Source organism: Schistocerca cancellata, chromosome 4 (assembly GCF_023864275.1).
Source record: "Schistocerca cancellata isolate TAMUIC-IGC-003103 chromosome 4, iqSchCanc2.1, whole genome shotgun sequence".
Classification (NCBI taxonomy): domain Eukaryota; kingdom Metazoa; phylum Arthropoda; class Insecta; order Orthoptera; family Acrididae; genus Schistocerca; species Schistocerca cancellata.
Genome location: NC_064629.1, coordinates 752,437,426 through 752,459,743, shown reverse-complemented (window position 1 = coordinate 752,459,743; position 22,318 = coordinate 752,437,426). Strand labels below are relative to the sequence as shown.

The following is a 22,318-nucleotide window of genomic DNA, read 5'->3' as shown; positions in this document are numbered from 1 at the left end:
GAAAGGAGCAAGCTACGTGTTACCCGGAGTCACCCTTCTATCCTCTCTCGCATCGTTTCAGTAATTTAAATGCAACCATATATTGGACAGAGACCCACTGGAGTGTAAAATTTGAACTTCTCAAATGAAAAGTACCGAATGATTTCGAATAAAGAAACTGCGCGGAATGGCGCAGTGGTTACCACACTGGACTCTCATTCGGGGAGGACGACAAATCAAATCCGCGTCCACTCATCCAGACTAAGATACTCCGTGTTTTCCTTAAATCGCTTAAGGGAAATATCGGGTTTGGTTCTTAGAAATGGCACAGCCAATTTGCTTCAGCATCCTTACAACATTCCGAGCTTGTTATCCGTCTCTATTCACCTCGATGCCGAGCGGATTGTAAACCCCAATATTCCTTCCTTCCGCATGAAGAAAGCCTTTTGCTGCCCGTCAGGACTCCCCAGCCCAAAAATCCACACGACATTTTCATTTTAAATTCGATTTGGGTGTTAACTGTCACTGATGAATTAGTGAGTAAATCGAGTTCTATAAATCTGACTTGCGTGCTCTGCAAACAAACTGAAGACGTGGAGGCACATGGGTATCACTGTTTATTGAACTATGTAAAAAGCCTGACATTATCGGGAAAGACGGCAGCGGTCCTAACGTAATTTATTAAAATCAAAAAAGGTTTTATACCAAAAACTTTTATTGGCAAGACAATTAAAACATGCTGACTAGTTTCGTTTGCGTATAACAACCATCTTCACAACGTTCAAATCGTAAATGCAGGTGCATATCCATGGAAAAACATACATTCGTATTAAAAAAACAACTGCGGTGTCGTAGGGGTTCGAGAGCGGAGCAATAAGTATCGACCACCACAGAGATACTGCATACTGACGCGGTACAAAGAGGCGCCAATGGAATGCTAGAAAGAAGCGATCTCATCGGTCCCATCGGGTTAGGGAAGGATGGGGAAGAAAGTGGCTGTGCTCTTTCAAAGGAACTATCCCGGCATTTACGGGGAGCGGTTTAGAGAATCACGGAAAACTTAAATCAGGATGGGCGGACGTGGGTTTGAACCGTCGTCCTCCCGAATGCGAGTCCAGTGTGCGCCACCTCGCTCGGTCTCTGCCATGAAATATCGTCGCCAGTGTACAGCAGGGCAGTTCTAGCCGGGGTAGGATCCTGCCCAACTCCAAAAAGTTTCTGTCAGAGTGTAACGTCGTTGTGCCGTCTACCCGCCGTTTCAGCCGTCGGGGACTGAAGAGACTTCCGTCTCCGTGAACTGTGCCTACACGCCAATGCTATCAGAACTGTGTCAACAAGTGTCTACGGACTTGTGTTTTCTCACACTGTACTGAAGCCACTTGTGTCAATTCGCCAGTCAGTAATCGTGGCTCATTTAGTGTGTTCTGAACCGCAAGTCCGTGTGTGCAGTATCATAGCTACAGCCAAACAAAGATAGGTTTTGTTGTAATTAATAAAGTGTTACTCATACATAGCGTTCTAATTAACTGTGTTATTACTAGCCATCTCAGTGTCCATGAAGTCGGACACAACAGCAACAACCGTACTAAGAAGGTACTGACTGATATTAAACGCATCGTCAAGGATGAACCAGGTCCTAATCTGTATCTTGCGAGACGCATCTGTCCATCTCTTCTACAGCCTCTGTCTGTGCACCTCCTCTACATCCCACTCTTTGTCCATCTCCTCCTTCCTCCCTTTGTGTCCATCTCCCCTACACCCTCTCTCTCCACTTCTTCCATGCCCCACTCTCTCTCTGTCCGCTCTCTCTGTCTATCTGCTCCTCCTTGCTCTCTCTGTCACCACCTCTTACCCCCTATCTGTGTGCAACCAACTCTTGCTTTCCCATCTCTCTCTGTCCGTCTCATCACCTCCTTTCTCTCTCCACGTTATGACTCTCACACAACAGCAGGCTGGCTGCTCTTAAATATATTTCGCGTATATTTAACTTACTTCACATGCGTTTGTACACATATTTCGTCTGTATCTATTGCGAATTTCGCCCTGTTGCAGTTCCATTTTCCTGCAGCTCAATGTTTATGATGTCATGCTCCCTGAATTAGGTGCTGTACAAAGATAATTTTGCAGGTATGTTCAGTGGTGTACACGTTACTACTTTTTTCCTTTCATCGTTTTGTGGGGGTTTTCAACAAGAAAATGTTTCGCAATGGTTTGAAATTATGTGTAAAGTTTGTTGGAAGTCACTAGCTGCTCTCGCTCTCAAATACTGGATGACTGAAGTAGGGAAATTCGCGCGTCATGGGATACACGGTTTTTTCACTCCCACCCCTTTGATACGTACGCGGTACTTACCCCACAGAGATTCTTTCCAGACAGTAAGTGTTATACATACCAAGTCTGAATGAAATCGGTCCAGGATTAGGAATATATATATATATATATAAATAAAATTTTTTAAATATATGTGGATATATGGATTCAAAATCGAAAGCAATGTAATGATGTATTTGGAACGGTGATTTTATTCATAAAATATATTTATTAATGAAGGTTGTGTTAATTATTTCCAACAAACCGATCCGTTTTCCTCTGCAGCTACAAATGATTCTGACACAAAGCATAGATCCATTAGGAAGTTGCTGATCTAATTATTTAGTTTCAGCCAGCTTACAAATTTTACGATTTCGTAGTTAACGACTGAAAATTTTTCTGATGCTCCCGCTTCGTGCATTATTTCTGCGTCTCTTAATACGGAGTTATCAGGTGAACTACATCACGTTGTTAAAAATCAGAAATAAAGTTGACTGCGTAATTTTTTCGATATTTCTTAAATTAAAAATTTCTGTTTTTAGTTTTCGGACTCACATAACTAAGACATTTAGTATAGTATTACCTTATACATATTTGTATCTGTATTATTGTTCGGCTGCAGCCGTACCTAAATGCCGCAAGTGAACGTGTTGCTGGCGTTCAAAAATTAGCACTCCACGTATAAGTTAAGAGCGGCGGTCCTGGCATCGGTTTTCGGTACTGCGTACGGGCAGCGTTAAGAATTCAATAAATACGGAGGCTGGTCAGCGACTGTATAGCCCGGAGGCACAGCACACTGCCTGTTACTCAATCACCAGCAACTCGTTCCCCTCAGGCGGGCCTACTCTTCTTTTTAAGTCTGTCCTTTTCTGGTTTTCGGTTCACACGGGTCTGCTTCCTCCCTACGGGAAAGTACAGACAGGTTCACGTTTGCAGCGAATGGGCCCGCCACGGCTATAATTAATGTACTTTCACGTCGCTACCACACAGCTACTACATTAGGATCGTCGTCGCATCTCGCAGCAGACTCACCGCGCAGACTGTCTTATTTGTCAGGCGGAGAAGTAAGAACACTAGTGCGAATATCGCTACCGCGGCAACTTAATACAGTGCAAAGCGTACAGTTGTATTTCACCACGTGCAATTTATTATCAGATGTTAGTGGGAAAAAGCGTGCTGTGGCGCATAGGTGTTGATGTAAGATATGAGAACGGTCTGGTGCGGAATATATGTTAAAGCTCATTCTCGGTACATAATGTAAGCCTCGTAGGACAATTTGTCAGGCAGGATTGTCGGGTGAACGTGTGTGGAAGCGGAGGCTGCGATGCCGGGCGGTAGCGGTGGTCCAGTTGCAGGAGGCACAGAGCAGCTAATGCAGGTGTTCAGCGGTGCCTCAGGTAAAAAGCAGGGACGGCGGGGACACGCGGTGGAGGGGGAACGTCTGGCGGGGAGGGTGCCCGCGGCTAGCGCAACCAGCCAAATTAGTACACACGGCCTCGCTTTATCGCCGAGCCAGCTACTTTTACTTCCGTGGAAGACGAGTTTCGTTTCACCTGTGCGCGACGCTGGAGCTCGAGTAGAACATCCCTTCCGATACTCAGTACCCTCAAAACAGTAATGTATTGTTCATTACGTAAAATGTTATCTCGACTGCGAAAAGTATTTATACTCGACAAGTTGCGGCGACTATCTACATAATTTACAAATAATTATCTTATGTACGCCCGATAGACACAATTTTGTCTTTATTGTTGTTTACAGCCACGCCTGCCACACTGAGATTATCCTAACGATAGATTTTTCTATTTCAGGAAGAGTTTAATAATTCGTAACTACTAATTGGCCCGAAATAAAGACTTGGTGCGTTTGTGAATCATATGTGAGACCAAAAACTAAATAACACAATAAAAAAATCCCGGCTTTTGCCTGAAGCGATTTGGGGAAAAATCCCTGTGGGCGGACGGGGATCGTGTGCTAACCACTGCGCAACGGCCCAACGAAGTGGCACAGTGGTTGGGTACAATGGACTCGCATTCGGAAGGACGACGGTTCAAACCCGCGCCCGGCCATCCTGATTTAGGTTTACCGTGATTTCCCTAAATCGCTTCATGCAAATGCCGGGACGGTTCCTGTGAAAGGGCACGGCCGATATCCTTCCCCGTCCTCCCCTAATCCGAGCTTGTGCTCCGCCTCTAATGACCTCGTTGTCGACGGGACGTTAAACACTGATCTTATGCTCCTCCACTGCGCAACGCCGCTCGGTAACAAATTTTAGTTAATAGCTACGTGTGAGCCAGTTGTATATTATTCTGATCGCATACACGGAAATTTGTCAAAATATGGGACGTGTCAATATATTTACCGAGGCAACGCACTGCTCTAGTGCTTGCGCGGCTATAAATGTGTTGTTCGTATTATATTTGAGAAAAATTAAGTTAAATTATTCGTTTGCAAGTACTCTCCCCTTTTCACATGCACAACAATGATATCTGAGTGCTCTGCTGCTTTCCCGAAGTCAAGCAGTTCTCACGCAGAATATATTTTGCTTTTTCCACGTATTAATTTTTGGAAATCCACTCTGTTGGTTGAATATCTTTACGGTACAGAATTTATTTACACCGTATGTTATAATCAGATCTTTTGCCAGGTTAGAGTTAGGTCTATGAATGTTAGTATTCTTTTCAAACTATAATCCATCGTAGTATCTTTCACAAAATAGCGACTACGATGTGTTACAAAGTGATATGGTTACAAATTTTTTTCTTCAATGACCCATCATTCCTGGAGGAAACAATTTTAATAAAGGAACTGCCCTTTCGTGTTTATCTTCTTAAGACTTTATTCTTAGTTAAGAGTGAATTTGTTTTGTGAAAAAGCTTTTAGTCCAGACAAGATGGGAATACTCATAAAACCAACATGACAGTTAGTTAATTAGACTGACGTGCAGTGTTAACGTTACGCGGTCGCTTAATAAAATCACTTGAAGTCCTTAATGAATGATGTACCCTCTCGGGTTGTTGTTTTTGGGGGAGGAGACCAGACAGCGAGGTCATCGGTCTCATCGTATTAGGGAAGGAAGAGGAAGGAAGTCGGTCGTGCCCTTTCAAAGCAACCATCCCGGCATTTGCCTGGACCCTCTCGAAATGATGTACACATAGTACGTGCAAATCAGTAAAAAAGCAATGTTATCCTAACGTATGCATTTTAGCAGCTGCATCTGGACCTGCAGTCTTGGTACGATCAGCAGGAATCGATGGCCGTCTACGAAGTAATATTGCTGATTTCCGTTTTCCCTCTCTGCTAGCTGCTCATGACTGGAAACTTGTGGAAATATGTGTTCTTGTAATAACATGCCGCTATAGCAATAGCGACAGCAAACGAATTTTGATTAGCCACTATCCTTACTGCGCAATAAGATGGAAACATGTAGCTACATATCTCCCCCACAGGGTAAGAGTAAGCTACAACAGACATCTGTGCAAGCGTCTTCACAAAACAGCCGCAACGTGATAAACCGATAATAGCGTCACCACATCGTTAAAAATATGTCTGTCACAAGATGCTATAACGAGCGGTATGTTGTGTAGCTGCACAGCAGTGAAGATGTTCCAGTTTTTAGATGCATATATTTCAATATAAGACGTAAGGTACTGGAATGGGTACTACCCATGTGGCGCACATCGATGGTGAGCAATCAAATCTCGGAAATCCGTCTGTCTGTAAAAAATCGTAATTTCAGTAACCAGTAACTCCACAATCAAAGAGAGATCTGAAAGTGCATCGATTTCTCTAATCCATCAATAACTACGCTTCTACTATACAGTTACACATGTAGCAACTTTCTGCGTCACGTATATTATTTTTGTAAGAAGCCGTTATTGCTGCACCTGTAAAATTGAACAAAATGAAGTTACAGGGTTCTCAGTGCCTACCACCGACATGTGAAAACCTCGTCTCGTACTACATGTGTAATTTAATTGGACGCTGGAAATTCTGAGAGCGTATGGAAGTGATTCCTCCGTTCCCAGAACACACCGCTCAAAATACTGTTGTATTGAGCATATGGTATTAGAGGACACATCTGGCACGGTTTATTAGAGCTAGCCCTTTAACAACTATATGGCGTATTTTGTGTTTTCTACCTGTTATGCACGAACTACTTATAATTGTGTATGTGCCTTTAAAAAATTCGAGACGTGGTGCAGTGTTAGCCTAACAGATAGTAACACACTCATCAACTCGAAGGTCGGTTTAAGCGACTCACTGCTCGTGCATCAAAATAACATTAACAAAAATCAAGCACCGGCTATACGGATAGGTAATATCGCGTATATGCATTGAGGGGATCGACAGTTTGTAATTTGATTGACTGAAACGATCGTGTATGTCACACAACGCAGTCTAGTTAACGCGATGGTCTAAAAAATACATCCTGAACTCTGTCAGCCAGAGGGAAACACGAAGGAGAGCCACCAGATGTATTTTTGTTATCAAATTCGGTACTTTAATTAAAAAGCAAGCACTCTTACTTAGTAATAGCCTGGGGCTGATGCAGAGGTGGGGGCGCAAAGCTTTCTGTGGCTCATTCTTGGAAGTGGCTCCGGCTGGGTACGGGGCGGATTTCCTCGTCTACAGGCCGTGTTCTTAGCGTTGGGAGCATCTGAAAAGAACAGGCCTGGGGATGATGTATGCCGAGGCGTTCTCGCGCGTCCATTGAAGCTGTTACTGGAAGAGGCTCTCCAATCGCGGTTTTCTACCAATGTCACACCACTTATTATGACACTGACGAATCGAAAATCTTCCTATACATTCAGAATACGAACTCACGTTTTTAGGGCGGGTGGTTATCTGTCTCGGATAAGATCTCTGAAATGAATATCACTTCCGGAATAGCACCCCAGTAACGTAGAACGTGCGTCAGACACGTAAGCAACTAAGAATGGTCACCGGGAAGATAAAGAAGACGGAAGCAGATCAGTTAGTGAGAAAGAGATAATTTTTACGCCATTTTCGGTCGCGATCAAACACATGTATCAACGGTATACCCGTCGTAGAATATGATGAATTACGCCCTCGAAACTAGTGCAATTTCCCCGTAAAAGTTGGTTACACCTATGTCGAATACAATATAGCTTGGCGAAGAGTAATTTTTGGCGACAATATGAAACAAAAGTAGATATTTTCTGCAGCTGTTCAGTCTGATCTGTCCTGTACAAGTCGTTTCATTGCTGCATAACAGTTGCACCCTACAGACACATGGACTACAGTCAACGTTCGGTCTTTATCTACATAGCTTAACCCTCGATGGCCGGTGTGGCCGAGCGGTTCTAGGCGCTTCAGTCTGGAACCGCGCGACCGCTACGTTCGCAGGTTCGAATCCTGCCTCGGGCATGGATGTGTGTGATGTCCTTAGGTTAGTTAGGTTTAAGTAGTTCTAAGTTCTTGGGGACTGATGACCTTAGATGTTAAGACCCATAGTGCTCAGAGCCATTTGAATCATTTGAGCTTAACCTCACAACTCACTTCATTGCATATTAATTACCCCTTGATTCCTCAGGATGTGTCCTGTCAACCTGTATCTTCCTTTCATCAATTTGTGCTTTAAAGCTCTTTTCTATCCAAATAAATTGGATATTTACTTGACTTTGATCTTCAGTATTCTTCTGTAGCATCACATTTCAAATGCTTCTATGCTCTACTGTTTATCGGCCGCTTTCCACTTCCATGTAAGTCTAGATTCCAGTTAAATAACTTCATAATAGACTTCCTGACACTTACGTTTTTATTGAATGTTAACAAATTTCTCCTCATCAGAAATATTTTCTTGATATTCAGTCTGAACTGTATATTCTCTTTACTTCTGTCGCCGTCCGTTATTTTGTTCGCTGAATAGTACATTTCATCTATTGGTTTTAATGTCTCATTTCCTAATCTAATTCCTCAGCACCAACTGATTTAATTCGACTATATTCCATTGGCGTTATTTTACTTGTAGATATTCATTTTACAACCTCTTTTCGACACACTAGCCACTCGATCTCTAAGAGAATTACGATGTCATCGGCAAATCTCAACATTTATATATTTCTTCTTCATGGACTTATATTTCCTTTCTAAATTTCTTCTTGGTTCCCTTCACTACCTGCTCAGTGGACAGTTTGAATATCATGAAGGATAGGTTACAAGCATGTCTCACACCTTCCTCAACAACTGCCGTCCTTCCTCTCCTATAACTGCAATCCGTTTTTTTTTCTTAAACCATTTTTTTTCTTAAACCATTCGCTCCTCGCCAATCAACACTGTCAAAAGGATTTTTCTAAATCTGCAGATTCTATACATGCAGGATTGTTTTTCTTTAGTCTGTCCGTTAAGTGGTATTGTCAGTACTACCTCACATTTGTCCGGAACTCAAAATGATCTTCCCTGATCGAGTCCTCAGATTCATTGCCGCCCTTATATAGACAATTCGTGTTAGCATTTTGCAACCACAACTTATTAAAGTGGTGGTTTAGTAAAATCTACACCTTTCAGGGTGGAACAGGTTTATCACGTGGTTGGTTTTTACAAGGATAATTTCGCAATTCGCTATGCTCTAGTGAGTTTTACAACATTAATATTCAAACCCAGTGAGGGTGAACCAGCGGTGAGACTGCACGGCACACAAGTCTGAAGTGAGTGCGCGGTTTGTCAATAACCTGTATGAAGCTTCCCCGTTGATCAGCATGAAAATTAGTTTGATTACTCGCACTTCGATGAATAACTCGTTAAAAGTATGACTAAAGCATGAATATCTCACAGCATTGCCTGGTTTCATATACTTAGATTAGAATGAAGTTGCTCCTGGGTGCGCATTTGTCTCAAATTCGGTGAAAAACGAAAACTTGAATATTTTTTTTAAAAACAAGTCCGTTAAAGTAACAGGATAAGGCATCGGCGAGAAGAGTAAAGTATCATAAAGATGATTAATAAACCTTTATGCCGTAAATGACTCGTCAGAATTATATTGACTGAGGTAAGTCGATCTTTTAGAAAATCACTCGATAAGATGGTGGTATCTGAAAGGTAAGCACACCAGCGAAACATCTCTCTGCTGAACTAAACACTGTGCATTAAACGGCTCATTAAACCGTCCGTCCACTCGACACCTTACATCATTTTTTTCTATCTGTGGGTATCGGTTAGTTAGGTATCCGTGATCATAAGGCTGTGATAGCATCTATGACGACGGGTCCTACAAGGAATGCCAAGAAAAATGTAGATCCACAGTGCAGTGGACAACGGCGCTCAGGTTAATGCCGTGTTCCTTGATTTCAGTAAGACATTTGACACCGTCGCGCATTGCCATTTAATGAAAAGAAATACGAGCTTACGGAGTATCGGAGCAGACCTGCGATTGGATTCAAGACTTTCTTGCAGATAGAACTCAACACATCGCTCTTAACGGAACTAAATCGCTAGATGTAAAGATAATATCAGGAGTACCACAGCGATGGGTGACCGTTACGTCGGACGCTCTTTAAGGCTATTCGCAGATGATGCAGTTGTTCATACCAAAGTAGCAACGCCAGAAGATAGTAAGAATTTGCAGAACGACCTGCAGAGAATTAATGAATGGTGCAGACTCTGGCAGTTGATCCTGAACGTAAATAAATATAACATATTGCGAATACATAGGAAAAGAAATCCACTATTGTACAGCTACGCTATTGATGACAAACAGCTGGACACAGCGTCTGCCGTAAAATATCTAGGCGTAATTATCCAGAGCGACCTTAAGTGGAATAACCATATACAACAGATAGTGGGAAAAGCAAACACCAGACTCAAATTCATCGGAATAATCTTAAGGAAGTGTAACTCATCCACGAAAGAAAGTGGTTTATAAGGCGCTTGTTCGCCTGATTCTCGAGTATTGTTCATCTATCTGGGATCCCTATCAGGTAGGACTGATAGACGAGATAGAGAAGATCCAACGAAGATCGGCGCGTTTCGTCACAGGATCGTTCAGCTGGCGAGAGAGCGTTACGGAGATGCTAAACAAACTCCACTGGCAGACGTTGTGCATTACGGAAAGATTTGCTATTGAAATTTTGGGACAGCACGTTTCAGGAGGAGTCAGACAACATACTTTATGTCCTAACACTGTTGGTTAACTTCCAAAATAACTTGCTCAAAGTGTTTGACAATAGAGCACGTCGAACACAGGAGGAACCAGTGTGACTGGTGGCTGAAGATTTTTTTTATAATACAGCTGTAACCCACAGGGCAAGTGTTTATCGTTGACAGAGAGCTAGGGTGAGCGGTGGCACACAATCATTGTGGCATAACGCAGACCTTTGTGTGAAACCTGCTCGATTGCTTTCACTCGGCAACCAGCCACAATAAGAGCGCACTTGTTAACCCGCCGGGAAGGGCGATCGGCACGTTCGGGCGAATGGAAATCGCTCATAAAAAATGCAGTTTATCTGCAGGGAGGGCGCGTCCGCTTCTCGGGTAACAGGTTAGCTAGCGCCACAATGCCCCAGCTACCTGTCCAATGGCGCTGATTCACTGCCGCTGGACTACGCCAAGGTCGCGGCAACACGGAATGACTCGCAAAAACTTCGTGCATCGCCACTGTACGACGGGTCTAGTGTTTTAGTAAATGACCTTGATAATGAGTGGTAACAATGCCGCCTTCATTTTTTAACAGTTTGTGTTCAGGGAATGATCTATATACCTGCTCACTTTTTTGTACTTTTTAGGGATATCTGCTCCGATTAGATCTTATCATTGTCATATTTGTTCACTGATATTAATATTTTACTGTGTGTTTCCTACTTCCTACGAATAAAATAAACTCTAAATGTAGGGCATCTTTTACACAATGCATAACCTGTTTGTTGCGAAGATGATATGTAAATACTTCGGCTCTTAAACCTTTGAAAAAAACTACGTTCGTTTGAAATTACCGTAACAACAATATTGTCTCATTTATGTACGGTGAAAAGCATGTACGATTTTGTATATCAAAATGCAACACAAATGATGTTCTTCTTGTACTGTAAATACTTTTCATATTTTTAAGCTATTTAGTTTGGTGCATCTATAGACGTTGTGGCTAATTCGGTTAATTATTACCAGAGCAAGACGCAAGGCAACCTCAAATGCTCTTCCAAAAAATCTTGAGTGCTTGCAACTAAAAACAGCTACGTAAAAGTTGCCTTCCATCTTATGTTTTTTTCATTTTAATGAACAGCCGCTGTCCTTACAACATACTTCATAATGGATGAAATTGTTAAAATCGAACGTCATTCAGGTGGTCATCTATAATACGCAACAGTCGATAACATATATTTATTTAATGGCTTCTGATTTTTCTAATGTATTACTTCTCAGTACGAACCCAGTAAATGCTGTAAGAAATATCGGACTATTCTTGTTGAAGTAATTAGCTGACATTTTGTGGGACTTGAACATTATGACGTTCTAAGCTGACATTTCATGGGAACTGGACATATGATGTTCTTACTCAGTGCATACATTTTTTTACACCTCCTTATGTCTTGAATGGACTGTAAAATTACTAATAATGCCGCTTTCAGCTATTCTTTCTTTAAAGTTAGTGAGCAATTGAGATATTCATTTACCTGTTTACGCCTCGAATGAACTGTAAAACTGACAATAATAGCACCTTCATTAGTTCTTGTTTCCGTTAGTATTAAATTAAAAAGTAAAATAGAGCGCAGAGTGCTTTTGATAAAACAATTAGTGTTTTCAAAACAAGCTTCTGATGTATCTGAAATTAATATGTATTACTAGTTTTGACTTACGGCAATGAGACTTGAATTTTCAAGGCGAAAACTATTCAGAAACTGAGTTTCGCACAGAAGGCGATGGGGCGATTAATGTAGGGAATTACTAGTAGAGACAGAAAAAAGGGCATACGGAAGAGACTGAAGTGGACGTCGTAATGGGAATGAAATCAAGCTGAGCGGGACACGTTGCCAGGCACAGTCGCTCTTCGCTGGGAGATACGAAAAGACCGAGACGACCACCCGAAGGGCAGCACGAGATTAGGAAACATAAAAGAGCAATACATCCGAGTGAAAGATGACGTCTTCGTACGCACCCTTATCACACTCTTATTCTCATGATCCCTACGCGAGATATACGATAGTGGAAGCAGAGTGGTTAGAATTATCCTAACAACGTGTCCATGAATTGTATCGATGTCTGTTGTCATTGGTACGACAGGACTCCAAACGCTGGAACGCCTATCCTATCTAGAATTGGTCGCAGTAGCATTTTGTATGCGATTTCCTTACAGATTCCACCGAAAAATCTAACTGCCGGCTTCACTGAAGAATGGCGCGTGTGACAAGCTCTGAACTGGCTCAGAACATGAGTTGCATGTCACAACACAATTTGCAGAAATGGGGTCATACCACATCATCAAACTTTGGTGATTGTGGAGTTCAACAAACTACAGAGCACATGTATCAATGTGCTCTGTACAGATCACACTGGTATGCAAAACTTAAAAGACGAAAGTAACTTTCATGTGACGTGTCACTGCTCTTGGCAGCAATGCGAACAGTGCCATCTATGTGCAGGTGTCAACGGAACACAGCGCACAGGTCGTCGATCAAAGAGACACCCTCATACAGTCTCCGTGTCACTGATATTGCAGTCCTGTTACATGTGGTTGCAACTGCACCCGTTTTTTTTTTCGCAATGTAGCGGTCACCTGATGCTGTAGTTGACCGTAGACCACTTCTTCCCCTTTCGCGCAGCATTGCCTGTGTGCGGGACGCTCCCCCATGCACGTGAAACAGTTCTGTGAGCAATACCAAACTCTTGCGTTACACTCGTCACACTTCGACCTTCTTCCAGTTTCCTGGTGATTATTCCTCGTGTGAAATCATCGAAATGTTGTCTCCGTGCCACGTTTCAGCGAACACCACCATGGAGTAACTCGCTGAGTGACACACGCCGTCTGTTCCCGTTCTTTCATTTGTCTCGTGTTCCGTGGGCCAGCCCCATTTGGCGTTACAGTCACGCTGACCTGTTGTCATGTGACATCCAACTTTCTGTGCACGACTGGGAGAGCTCTGGTAACATACTCCCGCACTTTCATTCATTTCCATCGAGTTGTTAATATGTTATCTTTATTTGTATCCTCCTTAGGTTTTGCAGAGCATCATGTGTCCTACAAGATGTACCATTGCTGAGCTGATGTCCGTCCTAAGCTCTGAAGCCGCAGTGACAGACAAATATTGGGCTAGATTGTTATCTTTGTCTTTAAATCTTCTGTTTCAACATTCATTTAATGTATTCTTCAAATTCCAAATTAGCATTACTTTATAAGTGACTGTGACTGGAGTTCAACGAACTATACAATTGTAGACTACTCGCATGTCTTAAGATTTGAAATTAGTAATTAGTTTACAAATGCCGTTATGTGTGTATATACATGTATTATGTATGCTGAAGTTCGATGCCTTGGACACGAATACATAAATTTACAGACGCACTGTACTTTCAGAGAACCCTTCCAACAAATCATTGTGTTAATTTCGCCTTCCCTTATGCTAATTTTACGTGTTCGACCCATTCCACATCAGTTCTTAGTATTATCCCTACAATAATAATTTCGTGTGGTCCAATGGCCTGGCCTGTTGCAGGTCTTTCAACTGACTATCTGTCTGTAGAAGTCCTTCTGTGTTTCCTTGCTATTTTCCATAGATGATACTTACCTGTTACAACAGTATCGTCAGCGAGCAATATTACAGTCTATCTATCTATTACAGTCTATCTATTACAGTCTATCTATCTATCTGATAAATACACTGACGGAAAGAAATGGCAACAAAAAATAATTAATGTAAAGTAATGAAATTTCGGGAGTACATTTGCCTAGGTAACATATTTAAGTGATTAACACTGAAAGTCACACGTTAACGTAAGAGCGAGATAAGCCATTGCAAATTTGAAATGCTGGTATATTAATTAATAAGCGATGTAACCGCCAGAATGTTGAATGCAAGTACACAAACGTGCATGCATTGTGTTGTGCAGGTGTCGTACGTCAGTTTGTGGGATAGAGTTCCATGCCTGTTGCACTTGGTAGATCGACACAGAGGCGTTTAATGCTGTTTGTGGATAACGCTGGAGACGTTGTCCCATATATGCCCGATTGGAGACAGATGTGGTGATCGAGCAGGTCAAGGCAACATGTCGACAGTCTATAGATGTCAGGTTACAATATCGGTTTGTGAGCGAGCGATATCCTGTTGGAAAGCACCCCCTGGAATGCTGTACATGAATGGCAGCGCTGCAGGCCGAATCACCAGAGTGACGTACAGTTTTCCAGTCTGGTTGCATGAGATAACTACGAGAGTGCTGTAGCTGTCATACGAAATCACTCCCCAGTCCATAACTCCACGTGCATGTCCAGTGTGTCCAGCTCGCAGACAGGTTGGTTGCAGGCCCTCAACTGGCCTCCTTCTAACCAACATACAGCCATGAGTCGCAGGGGTTCAGATCCGGGGTATATGGTAGCCAATCAGGCCCATGCTACTGGCCAGAATGCGATCCCCAGAGTGCACCCCCAGGACACCATAAACTCTCCTGCTTCGACGCAGTCAAACTCTGTCTTCCATAAACCACATCTTGTCGAAATCAGAATCACTTTGAATAATGGGGACGAAATCCTCTTCCAAAACCTTGACGTACCGTTTGGTAGTCACCGTGCCATCAAAGAATATCACACCGATTATTCCGTGACTGGACACTGCATACCACATAGTCACCTGTTGAAAAGACTTCTAGATTGCGAAATGCGGATTCTCAGTCCCCCAAATGTGCCAGTTTTGCTTATTGACGAACGCATCCAAATCAAAGTTGGTTCAAATGGCTCTGAGCACTATGGGACTCAACATCTTAGGTCATAAGTCCCCTAGAACTTAGAACTACTTAAACCTAACTAACCTAAGGACATCATACACACCCATGCCCGAGGCAGGATTCGAACCTGCGACCGTAGCTGCCTCGCGGTTCCGGACTGCAGCGCCAGAACCGCACGGCCACCGCGGCCGGCCAAATCAAAGTGAGCTTCGCCGCTAAACCAAACCATACAGCGCATACTAATTCCCATTATGCCCCGCGGCCAACCACGCAATTTGAACATCCTAACGCAAACCGTTCAGAAGTTATGACGACTTAATTTCATATACGGTAGTTCAATAATTGTCAACGTGTATGAGTAGAGTGTCTACGCTTGAACTCTGGTTCTTTCCCAGCGCAGCTACGACAATTGACAATTACAATGCCGATTGTTGCTAAGTTTACCCTCGGTCTGTGTCTCCCCTGAACTCCTTTAGACTGGCGTCTTTTCCGTAGTTTCTCGAGGCACTCTAACCTAAAAAACCGTCCAGTCCCCTCCACACAGCTCCCTCTACCCGTGTCGTCGTTTCCTGTGTGTAGTGGATCCCTGACCTATTAAATGGATCCCGAAAACCCATCATTCTATGGCGCAAGTCGCGAAATCTGCAGCCTACATAGTCGCAAAACCGTATGAGTCTCTGATTCTGACCCTCCATTCGGTTCTCTGCCAAAGGTGCGGAGTCGTTCAACAATGTTACAGATGGTAAGCTCCATTTTCATCTCACAAGCAAGGCTGGCGGTCTTTACCACTACAGCGAGCAATCCGAAACAAGAGAGAATCTATTATGATCCAAAGCGACACACATCGTTAGCAGAGATATGAGCCGCCTCCTGCAGTTGGCTGTACCCTGTGATCTTCATGGCATCTGGAAGCATCCGTTCCACATCTGGAATGTCTCCTCCTCGTATGCACACAGAGTGGATACTGGATTCCTTCCGTTCCTTGGCAGCCATACCCATAAGGGGCCTCATTATGCGTCTACTGTTGGAGCTCACAGCTACCAGTAATCCCATCCTCTGTGACTGCCCAGATCTTGTTGGTCAAGAGGCTTCCCCAGGTATAGAACAAGCTACTGCATGTTGCTCAGGATGTTTTTCGGACACGACAGTACCACGTGATGTGGTGAGGCCCTTCGATTGGCCCATCGAAATGTCTATGACCCTCCCCCCCCCCCCCCTCCTGTGATGCCTAACAGCCTAAAACTTGGAGTTCCACGCGAAGGGTCACCAACTCAGCTCACATCTGAATAAAGCAATAATAGTCCCCATCCATGCTAAAGACGACGGAAGAAATGTGCTCTGGGCAGTTATTAAAACGCGGAACTGTGCCTGATAGCCAGCCGTTGTGGCCGAGCGGTTCTAGGCGCTTCAGTCTGGAACCGCGCGACCGCTACGTTCGCAGGTTCGAATCCTGTCTCGGGCATGGATGTGTGTGATGTCCTTAGGTTGGTTAGGTTTAAGTAGTTCTAAGTTCTAGGGGAGTGATGACCTCAGAAGTTAAGTCCCATACTGCTCAGAGCCATTTTTTGTGCCTGATAAATAAACAAACACGAATAAAATTTAAGATGTTAAAGTAAAGAGCTCACAGGAAACTCAAAATAAGGCACTTCTTTCTAGAAGCTGTGTGAACACAAACGGAGCAGTGTGCTTCTGCGCGCTGCTGCAGGGACGGAAGCTACCAATCAACTGAAAGAGCTATCAACTGCAAGTTAGGAACAGACAACTAAAAAGTGTTACTCCACTAATTACATTGGCCTTAACAAATGGAAGTCACTTTTCTGCATATGTGCGCGTTACTTACAACGATGCTGGGAGCTCAAATGCGCATCTTTTTCCATAATTTATACAACTAATCAGAAAGAGTGTCGCCTACCACAGTCTATCTTGTTCAGTGGGTTATGCATATTGCTCTGTAGTTTCCCGAAGTACTAAGATTGAGAAACGAGATAAAAATATGTCTACGAGATAAAATAATGTCACATAGTGATTTATAGTCTACTGCATTGTCCTAGGTTGTTGTCTACGGTGTGTTTCCGCGATGTTGATACGAACTTCAGAGATAACACGGAAGGCAAGTGTATGATTTTGAGATAAGGAAACGACTGAGCCAAAAGTTATGAAGCCAAACCTGTTGTCGTATAACTCTGTCAGGGGGCTAGGAGATCAGTAATTGTTGTTCGTACGCTACAATAAAAGGAATTATTGTGAACGTTATTGCTAGCAATTTAGGTTAGTAGAAGAAACACACCAAAGACTACAAATGGCGCGAAATGTACACTGGAATTCTCAGTCGTCTCAGGAGACGAGGTACTGGCAGAATTGAAGCTATATGGACGGGTCGTCAGTGGTGCTTGGGTAGCTCAGATGGTAGAGCACTTGCCCGCGAAAGGCAAATATCCCGAGTTCGAGTCTCGGACCGGCACACGGTTTTAATCTGCCAGGAAGTTTCATATCAGCGCACACTCCGCTGCAGAGTGAAAATCTCATTATGGTAACTGCAGTAGTCCAGAAATTGTTTCATTACTCATTTCGAGACAGATAAATGAATTAATTGACAACACGACACAGCAGTAACTACATAAGAGTTACTATAATGCTGTACACATTATTATTATTATTATTATTATTATTTTTAGAGTGGTTAGACACAAAGCATTCACAGCCTGAAGTCGTCAAATTTCTGCCAGTTCAGAAACAAGTAGTGCAGCAATTAAGTGATTTACAAACAGTAAGTATAGTGCACACATCTGAACATGTTTGATTTTAAATGGCGTTGCAGTGTGCAGGTCAAGCAAGTGTCTCAATGGAGAGTAATAGGTCAGGGGATGTATGTTTTGTAACAAGTGTCTAGTCTCATGTGGATAGTTAGCTTACTTATCTGGGGAGGAGTTGTGAGTAACACTTGCGATGCACCACGAGTTCTTTCTTCATTCATTTTCACACACACACACACACACACACACACACACACATACACATACATACGCACGCACACAAACTAAAAATCATTCATCTTTCATCATATTAAAAACAAAAGTGTCCCAAGAAATTCTTTCATTCTGCAGTTTAGTTACGTGCTGAAGTTGGTGATTATGTGCGGCAGGGGCGGCAACAGATGGCAGAGGTAAGAGGTAGTAGCTGATGTCTGATGGCACTCAGAGGTAATGGTCTAAGAAAGACTGGGAACCACTGTCTTAGGTAACCTGATGTTTTATGGGATTGGTGGCATAGCCAACCAGTGGACACTGTCATATCTAACCAAAAGAATGCAAAATGTTGTACTTAGTAATTCAGTCAACGTAGTCGGGAGACATTATTTTGATTGGGGAGAAACCACGTATAGGGGTCCCCAAAGCTGAGTCATAGGTTCACTATTTTTTCTTATATATGTAAACGATCTCCCGTCTAATATACAACAAGGAAAATTAGTTATTTTTGCAGATGACACTAGCATTGTACTCAATCCGAGCACACATACAGAAATGTGGTAAACAATATCCTTAAAAGTATCATTGACTGGTTCTATGCGAATTGATCATTCTCGTTTCTAAAAAGACTCAACATATTCAGTTCTGTACAACTAGGGGTACTAAACACTGATAAGCGAACACATGGCGAGGAAATAATTAATAGGGCGGAAACTTCAAAATTCTTAGTTTCTGTATACACTGAAGAACCAAAGAAACTCGTACACCTGCCTAATATCGTGTAGGACCCCGCGAGCACACAGAAGTGTCGCAATACGACGTGGCATGGACTCAACTAATGTTTGAAGTAGTGCTGGAGGGAACTGACACCATCAATCCTGCAGGGCTGTCAATAAATCCGTAAGAGTCGAGGGGGTCGAGATCTCTTCTGAACAGCACGTTGCAAGGCATCCCAGATATGCTGAATAATGTTCTTGTCTAGGGAGTTTGGTGGCCAGCGGAAGTGTTCACACTCAGAAGAGTGTTCCTGCAGCCACTCTGTAGCAATTCTGGACGTGTGGGTGTCGCATTGTCCTGCTGGAATTGTCCAAGTCCGTCAGAACGCACAATGGACATGAATGGATGCAGGTGATCATACAGGATTCTTACGTACGTGTCACCTGTCAGAGTCGCATCTAGACGTATCAGGGCTCACATACCACTCCAACTGCACACGCTCCACACCATTAGAGAGCCTCCACCAGCATGAACAGTCGTATGCTGACATGCAGGGTCCATGGATTCATGAGGTTGTCTCCATACCCGTACACGTCCATCCGCTCGATACAATTTGAAACGAAACTCGTCCGACCAGGCAATATGTGTCCAGTCATCAACAGTCCAGGGTTGGTGTTGACGGGCCCAGGCGAGTCGTAAAGCTTTGTGTCATCCAGGGTACACGAGGGGCTTTGGGCTCCGAAAGCCCATATCGATGGTGTTTAGTTGAATGGTTCGCACGCTGACACTTGTTGATGGCCCAGCATTGAAATCTGCAGCAATTTTCGGAAGGGTTACACTTCTGTCACGTTGAACGATTCTCTTCAGTCGTCGGTGGTCCCGTTCTTGCAGGATATTTTTCCGGCCGCACCGATGCAGGAGATTTGATGTTTTACCCGAATCCTGATATTCACGCTACACACGTGAAATTGTTGTACGAGCAAATCCCCACTTCATCGCTATTTCGGAGATTCCGTGTCCAACCGGTCGTGCACCGACTATAATGCCACGTTCAAACTCAATTAATTCTTGATAACCTGCCATTGTAGCTGCAGTAACAGATCTAAGAACTGCGCCAGACACTTGTTGCCTATGTGCTTCAGTCTGGAACCGCGCGACCGCTACGGTCGCAGGTTCAAATCCTGCCTCGGGCATGGATGTGTGTGATGTCCTTAGGTTGGTTAGGTTTAAGTAGTTCTAAGTTCTAGGGGACTGATGACCTCAGATGTTAAGTCCCATAGTGCTCAGAGCCATTTGAACTTGTTGCCTTATATAGGCGTTACCGACTGCAGCGCCGTAATCTGCCTGTTTATGTGTATCTGTATTTGAATCCGCAGTCCTATACCAGTTGCTTTGGCGCTTCAGTTTAAATGATCAGCATGTAGCCATATTTACAAATTGCGAAGGGAGTTTACCAAGTAATTCAGCACATTATTTTCGGCCATTTTCGGTTGCGAAAACGTGGAATTTGTTGTCGTGCATCAAGGACTATTCCCGTTTCAGGCCCTATAGTTTCATGAAGTTCCGATATGTGGCGGCGCTAGACTTAGCTTTCAAATTGGCGTCTGTAACGAAGGTGCGTTCCAATTAGTAAAGTATCATTGAGTTCGTTTTGGCGGAAAACCAGAGAATCGCAAATATTCATAGCCACTTACAGAATGTCTAGGGAGACCTATAAGTGAACAAAAGCACGGTAAGCCGTTGGGCCAAGCGTCTGTCATTATCGCAAGGAGGTAGCATAAACCTATCCGGTACGCCGCGTGCCAGCCGGCCGCACACAGCTGTCACTCCTGGATTGTTGCGTGCGTAGACTCTTATTCGAAGTGCTCGACGGATCACAATCAAACACCTCGCTGCTCAAGTGGGCGTCTCTGTTGGTAGTACTGACACTCGTCCAGCAGTTAGGGTACTCAAAGGTGGGTGCCCGCTGGTGCGTCATCGCCTAAGAGAAGACGATAAAGAGCAACAAAGGAACACCTTTGCAGAGTTGCTTGCGGGCTATGAGGATGATCGTGACTATTTTTGACGAACATCGTGAGAGGCGATGAAACGCGGGTTCATCACTTGGAACCGGAAACAAGACTGCAGTCCATGGAGTGGCGCCACACCACCTCCCCTCCGAAGAAAAAGGTCAGAGCAGCACCCTCAGACGGTAGAGTCATGGTGATGGTGTTCTAGGACTCTGAAAGTTATTCTGTTTGCTGCCCTCCCTCACGATGCAACGGTCAGCTCTGAAGTCTGTTGTGCTACACTCAGGAAATCGAACAAACGACTTCAGCGTGTTCTTCGTCACAAAAAAAGCAAACCAATTTCTTCTTCTGCATGACAACCGAGGCCTCACACCAGTCTGCGCATCCGAGAGGAGGTCACAAAACTCCATTGGACTGTTCTTCGTCATCCACGCTACAGCCCGGATCTCGCACTTTCCAACTTGTCTGTGTGGCCTGATGAATGTTGCACTCCGCGGGAAGCAGTACGCCGATGATGGGGAGGTTACTGCTGCAGCATGACGTCGACCAGTAGAGTGTCACCGCGCGGGAATACAGGCCCTCGCGGTGAGCTGACGTAAGGCAGTCGCACTGAACAGAGATAATTTTGAAAAATACGGTTTTGCGGCCAAAGGAGTGGGGAACAGTATGCTGTATTGAAATCCTGAAAAAGCTAGACTGGTTTCAGAAAAAAATGTGTTGCATTACTGACTGAACGCCCCCCGTAATTTGTGATGTGAATGTAAACTCATTTCACAATATTACGATCTACCGATCCATGGAATATGAAACAAACAAACTGTGTACTTTTTATGTGGCACTGGAAAGAGAGTTTTGAAGAGGACTTCAGTGATACAACATTTGTGAAACTTGATGCAATAATAAGGTGTGTAAGGAGGAGAGGTCCTATAAACGTCTTTCCTGTTGCAAATAAACACGTAACTCTGGTACAGTTCTTGTGTATCTTTGCTATATAGAGATTCTGAACAGACAGTTATTCACGTGGCATGTAATTTGCACTTTCGGTAGCGCAGGCCCCTGATGTGTGCCATTTCGTATCTTCGGGAGTCCTCTTCGTTTCGCCTCGTTGTACGCCTTTGTGTTCCTTCCATCCCCTACCGCCTACAGCCTCTCCCTAGGCTCTTGCCAATACTTATCCCACACCCTTTCTCGTGCCACTTCCTGTGTATCTAAATCCCACGGCTAGCAACTGTTAGCAGGAGGCCACAGCACTACCATCCTTACAGGGTTCGAGACCGACGAACATCTCATCGAGCTTAAGACCGTCGTTTTTATTCCTATTAACGTATATTATGTAGATTTCATTTAATTCAGTCGAAAGAAGAAGAGCGCTGATATCGCCGCTTTCTGCCCCCTAACGCCCGTCCGGTCTCGGGGAGAGAAAAAAAAAGGAAGTTAGTTTTCAACATC

General features: G+C 43.7%; 1 protein-coding gene across 2 annotated transcripts in view; it reads right to left on the bottom strand.

Annotated features, from left to right (window-relative positions):
• Nucleotides 1-22,318, bottom strand: part of LOC126184342 (zinc finger protein rotund-like) — an 883,010-nt gene that overhangs the window by 81,683 nt on the left and 779,009 nt on the right. The gene's annotated exons all lie outside the window — the stretch shown is intronic.